This window comes from Momordica charantia, assembly GCF_013281855.1.
Source record: "Momordica charantia cultivar OHB3-1 chromosome 9 unlocalized genomic scaffold, Mcharantia_2.0 BLBB01000009.1, whole genome shotgun sequence".
NCBI classification, from domain to species: domain Eukaryota; kingdom Viridiplantae; phylum Streptophyta; class Magnoliopsida; order Cucurbitales; family Cucurbitaceae; genus Momordica; species Momordica charantia.
The window spans coordinates 19,644,424-19,650,028 of record NW_028275167.1 but is presented as its reverse complement, the minus strand read 5'-3'; the positions used below and the strand labels follow the sequence as shown (position 1 = coordinate 19,650,028).

Below are 5,605 nucleotides of genomic sequence, written 5' to 3'. Positions count from 1 at the left end.
GGTGGAACATAGGGCTGCTTGTTCTGCTGGCTCTGCCCTTGATTAAAACCGCTCGAACCTCCTTGTCCTCCCCATGAAAAATTAGGGTGGTGCCTCCAACCTGGGTTGTAGGTGTTCGAATATGGGTTAAAGTTCCTATTGTTCCCATGTCCTACATAAAAAACAGAAGCAGGGTTATGTGGACAATTATCATAAATATGGTTTTCACTGCAAAATGAACAAATGAGATCGTTGACTTGGCAAACAGGGGCAGGAGTGCAATAATCCGACTGCACAGGTTGTATCGGCGTGGCTAATGGATTTTTTATTCCCAATGCCATCTCTTTCAGCCTCTGGTTCATTGTAACCATCTCTTTTTGCATCGAGGTCGCAATGTCCAGAGCCAAAACTCCAGCTGGATCTTGCTTCTTTGGTGCTGCCCTAGATCTTTGCGAACACCATAGTTCGTTGTGTGAAGCTAAGTCATTTAGGATGTCAACTATCTCGTTGAATGTCTTCTTTGTAAAGGCTCCGTTGGCAGCATTGTTTAGCATCATCTTAGTAGGATGATCTAAACCTCTAAAGAAATGTTCTATCTGGATGCATGCCGGCAAGCCATGGTTCGGACATTTCCTGATTAGTTCTTTAAATCTCTCCCACGCCTCGTGAACAGGTTCACGATCATACTGTCTAAAGGAGATGATCTCCTCTCTGATATCAGCGTGGCGAGTAGGTGGGAAGAATTTTGTTAAGAACTTCTCCACTAACGACCCCCATGTGGTGATGGATCCCGGTGGAAATGCATTGAGCCATGCTCTAGCTTGGTCCTTCAAAGAAAATGGAAAAAGTGTTAGTCTCAGAGCATCGTCTGTTATACCAGGTAATCGAAATGCATTTGCAATTTGAATGAATGATTTCAGATGATCATGTGGATCCTCATGTTCCTGCCCTCCAAAATGTCCAATTGTCTGCAACATTTGGAACATCATTGGTTTAAGCTCAAAGTTTGCGTGGGCTGGAATAGGGTTGACTATCCCTGAATCAAAGTTCTGAAAAGCCGTGGCGGCATATTCTCGCATTGCCACGTCTCTGTTGTCCGCCATCTGGATATGGTTGAATTCATCATTTCTCGCATGATCCCTCATATTACCGTTAACAGCAGGTGGATCAACCGGATCACGAGGTGGAATATCTGCCATTGATGTGCTTGTACTCTCTACCTCACTTTCAGGACTGATTTCACCTTCTCTCTCTTTTTGCTTTTCTAGTTGTTTTCGAAGTCTTTGCTCCTTTCGAGTTTTTCGAAGGGTCCGCTCAATCTCAGGGTCAAGGGGTAGAAGAAAAGATCTTGTGCTCATGCACTTTAACTTACCCTTGTGAGATAAACGACCAAAAATATAGAACAAAAACGGTGGATGGAAATTACACCCAACAACAATTCACAAAAATAAAAACTAAAAGAATTTGAAAATAAATTTTAAAACTAAAGTCCCCGGCAACGGCGCCAAAAACTTGACTGGGTGTTTATGCTAAGCGTGGTAACAATTATATAGATGCAAGCGCACACCTGTCAGAGTAATATAAAATGGATGGAGTATCCAAGTATCGATCCTCAAGGACTTCTAAATAATTTACAAACTCTGAAGTTTTAAAGAATAGTGAATGTTGAAATGAGTGATTCTTGTAAAATGGGAAGTGGTCACAAATAATGGTTTTGGATTTGGGATTTGGACTTATAATAATAAAACCTAGCCCGATTTACTTCAAGTTAGCCAACAAAGAATCAAGGACATGCTAAGGATAATATGCATTTTACTTTAGAAACTAACGACTACGCTTCTCACTTTACTTATGTCTAAGCAAGTTCAAAGTCCTAAGACATTCCCTAATATGTCTATTATGAGATATATCTTAGTTTTAGGATGGAAATAGTTGCAACCTTGGGTTAAGGTCCTATGTCTAGGCTACTTAAGCGGAACCCTTATGTCTAAGGCGCTCCTCTCCTCGGTTTAACCACTCAACAATGCAAATAAGCAACCTTTTCAGTATTGACTTGTTAAGACTTACAGTGGCCTTCTCTAAATCCTAACTTTTTGGGAAAACATGTTGAGCAATGAATGGAAAGCAAAAACACTACCTCTTAGCAACCCTTTTTAGACATAAAAGGCTAACTATCCATAACCGGGCTAGAGACGGGAATTTAGAAAGACATATTGAAGAAAATACAGCAAGTAAAACGGTTGAATGTGGAATGCATGTGTGAAAAACAAAAGTTAACTAACGGAGAGTTTTTATCGGGATTGAGAGCTTCGCCCTTCTCTTTCAAGCAAGGGGGAGTGTCACGTGCTCTTTCCTCCAAAAACACAACTCTCTTAACTAAAAATAAAGTAAAGGCAAAGAGAGAATAAGCAAAGTGCTAGATTTTTATATATTTGAATAAGTAGAAAATGACTAAGTACAAATGGAAACAAAACAAAGCTCAATAAAAGAATGTAAAGTACTCGGGATTTAAAAACCAAGAGCAACTAATGAAAGCAACTCAAAAGTACTTAGAAAGCAACAAAGAAACACTAAAAATGATCAAGAGAAGGAAGCAAGGCTTGATGAATTTGGTGGAGAAGTTGCTGGAATTTATAGCTGTGCAGAATTGGTTAAGTAGGTCCTAAAACGATGGTGAATCACCCATTTCCAACTCTTTTGACTGACCAAATCGTGCTCAAACTGATAGTGGAACACTTCTTCTACACGTATGCATCGGTTGGAACCACCAAAACGCATTGGAAGACGCGTTTCATTAAGGGCAAAGTGGGAAGAAAACCAGTTTTTCTGCAGGCTTCCCAGGCGCCTGGCGCCTCCCATGTAGGTTTTTCCGTCTTTTTGCTTCTTTTGATTAATTTGCACTCCCAAATGGTCCTAAAATGTCATAAATACAATATAAGCCAACCACAAACCATAATATATAAATTTTGCATGAATTGGAACTCAAACGACCGAGAAAAATCCGAAACAAAGCTGAAACATTGTAAAAACAGCATCTAAAACCTTCTTTTTACGCATGTAAACATGCGTAATCAGGCCCCGTGGCCATTCGCGCAGTGGGGGGTGGATATCATTGGCCCTTTCCCTTTGGGCAAGGGCCAGACCAAGTTCGCGGTGGTTGCTGTGGATTACTTCACCAAGTGGGCTAAGGCCGAAGCGCTCTCCCACATAACGGAATCCAGGGTCACATCCTTCGTATGGACAAGCATCATATGTCGCTTTGGTATACCACAGGCCATAGTGACAGACAATGGGAAGCAGTTTGACAACGCCAAGTTCAAAGACTTTTGCAGCAAACTTGGCATAAGTCACCTCAGCTCGTCCCCCGCACATCCGCAAGCGAATGGGCAGGTGGAGGCGGTCAACAAGATCATCAAGCGAGGCATCAAACTTAGATTGGACTCCAAGAAAGGCAGGTGGGCCGAGGAGTTACCAGAAGTCCTATGGTCGTACCGACCACCCAACGGGGGTCGACGGGTGAGACCCCATTCTCCCTGGCCTTCGGCTCCGAAGCTGTGGTCCCGGTTGAGATCGGCATGCCATCTGATAGAGTAGAGCGTTACGAGCCTTTGACGAATGAGGAAGAGCTGCTCCTCAACCTCGACTTGTTGGAAGAAAAAAGAGCACTGGCCCAGCTACGCCTGGCGGAATATCAGGGCAGGATGGCCAGACATTACAATGCCCGCGTTCGACCTCGGGACTTTCAGGTCGGCCATCTGGTCTTAAGGAGGGTCCAAACGCATGTGGGGGCCCTCGATCCGGCCTGGGAAGGCCCATTTGAGATCAAGGGCATAGTCTGACCTGGGACGTACGTATTGGCCGATCTGGAAGGAGATGTCCTCGCGCACCCGTGGAACGCGAAACACCTGAAGCGTTATTATCCTTGAAATGCCAAAAGGGTTTTCAATGAATTTGTAACGGCTGTTCCAAAAGCATTATGATCGGAATAAATGTGATGATTTAATTTCGTGCTTCCGAGTTCGACCAGAAATTAAATGGGGGCCACGGACTCCCACGCGATCGCGTTCCAGCAGTTGGTTCAAATTCAATCCTTCGAAGCCTAAGGGTACGAGGTGCGATGCCAAAACCACTAACGAACTTAAAATTCAAACCTTTAAGGCAAAGGGGCGATGTGGAAAGTTCAAGGTGATCAAGCCTCCGAACTTGGGGGTACGAGGAATGATATGAAAAACAGCTACGGACTTAGGATTTTGGCCTTTTTACCTTTTTATGTTAAGGGTGGAATGTTACAATCCAGAGTTGGTGCAATGTGATTAAACATTAAGAGATTCAAACTCAAGCTTTCAAATTATTTTAATTAAAGGTGCGACCTCAAAAGTAAAGAGGTGCGAGGTGACATTAGCTGCAGTTCAAAGGAAAAGCGAAGGAAAAGGTCACTAGCAACAAAGTAGAAGCGAATGGGAGTCTCTTTATTGAATGAAGAGCAGAGCCAAGGCTTATAGACCTTGCAGCTCTGCCCTGACCTTACAAACAAAAAGAAAAAGGGAGGGAGAACAGCGAAAAGCCTCATGAAGGGTGGTCGCCTAAGAGCCTGCTGGGGGAGCGCCCTCCTGAGTGGAGTCGACCTGGTCCTCTTCGGGAACGGAGTAGTCAGAATCCAGATCCCTGACATACCGATCCACCAACGCTTGGGGGCCAGGGGTGCCGCTAGGCCCAGACGCCCACTTCTCGGCATACCTCCTTTTCAGACCACTTAAATCGATCTGAAGGTCGGGCATGTCGGAAGCAATGCCCTTCATGAGGAACTTGAAGCCCGCGTCAGAAAAGTCTTTGGCAAATCCATCGAAGTCAGGATGTTGCCTGAACGATTCCTCCAGCAGGACTCCATTGCTGAGGCGCTCCTTCGCCGTCTCCAGCTCGGCAGTCGCATGCTCCAACTCCTTATCCTTCGCTTCGAGCGCCTGGAGCATGTCGTCCTTCTCCTTCAGGAGCTGGAACTTCTCCCTCTCCAAGCCCCTGGTGATGGCGTGGGCAGCTCGGAGTTGAGCCTTGCGCCTGTCCTCCTCCTTCTTCAGTAGCTCGGCCTGAGACTCCACTTCGGCCTTCAAAGTCTCCACCTCGGAGTGAGCCTTCAGCAGCTCATCCTTCATGGTGGAGGAAGCAGCCTCCAAGGCAGCGGAGAACTCCTCTTTCTCCCTCGCTGCCAAAGCTTCTCTCCCATCCAGCTCGGCCTTTATAACCAGAGCCGATTGAATGGAAGCAACAAACGCCTGAGAAATGGTACAAGGAAACAGTAAGGTCGAACTATCTGTTGGGCGAAATCAAGCAAAAAAAATGGGGCACTAGTCTTACCTCGGCAGCGTAGTCAATGGTCCTCTGCAGAACGGACCCAGGAGCGCTCACAAATTTGGACGCCCTCTTTATGCAGCGGTCCAAACTCGCAGCTGAGATGCGGGTCACCTGCTCCCTCACCCCGAGACTTGACGGCTCAATTCTGAACCGCGCCGTCACATCGGACGTCCCGCCCATCCTGGCCGCAGGATCGTCCACCCGATCAGCCCAACTTGCAGGCAAGACCCTGCAAGCTCCGACCTCCGAGGGAGAGATCGCCTTCTTTTTCTTCCTT

At 45.9% G+C, this 5,605-nt stretch overlaps 1 non-coding gene across 1 annotated transcript; it reads left to right on the top strand.

The window, feature by feature from the left end:
• Nucleotides 1-591: 591 nt before the first annotated feature.
• Nucleotides 592-698, top strand: LOC148209155 (small nucleolar RNA R71). The gene has a single exon (XR_015787548.1). It is a non-coding gene; the product is annotated as a small nucleolar RNA R71 (small nucleolar RNA).
• The last annotated feature ends 4,907 nt before the right edge of the window (nt 699-5,605 follow it).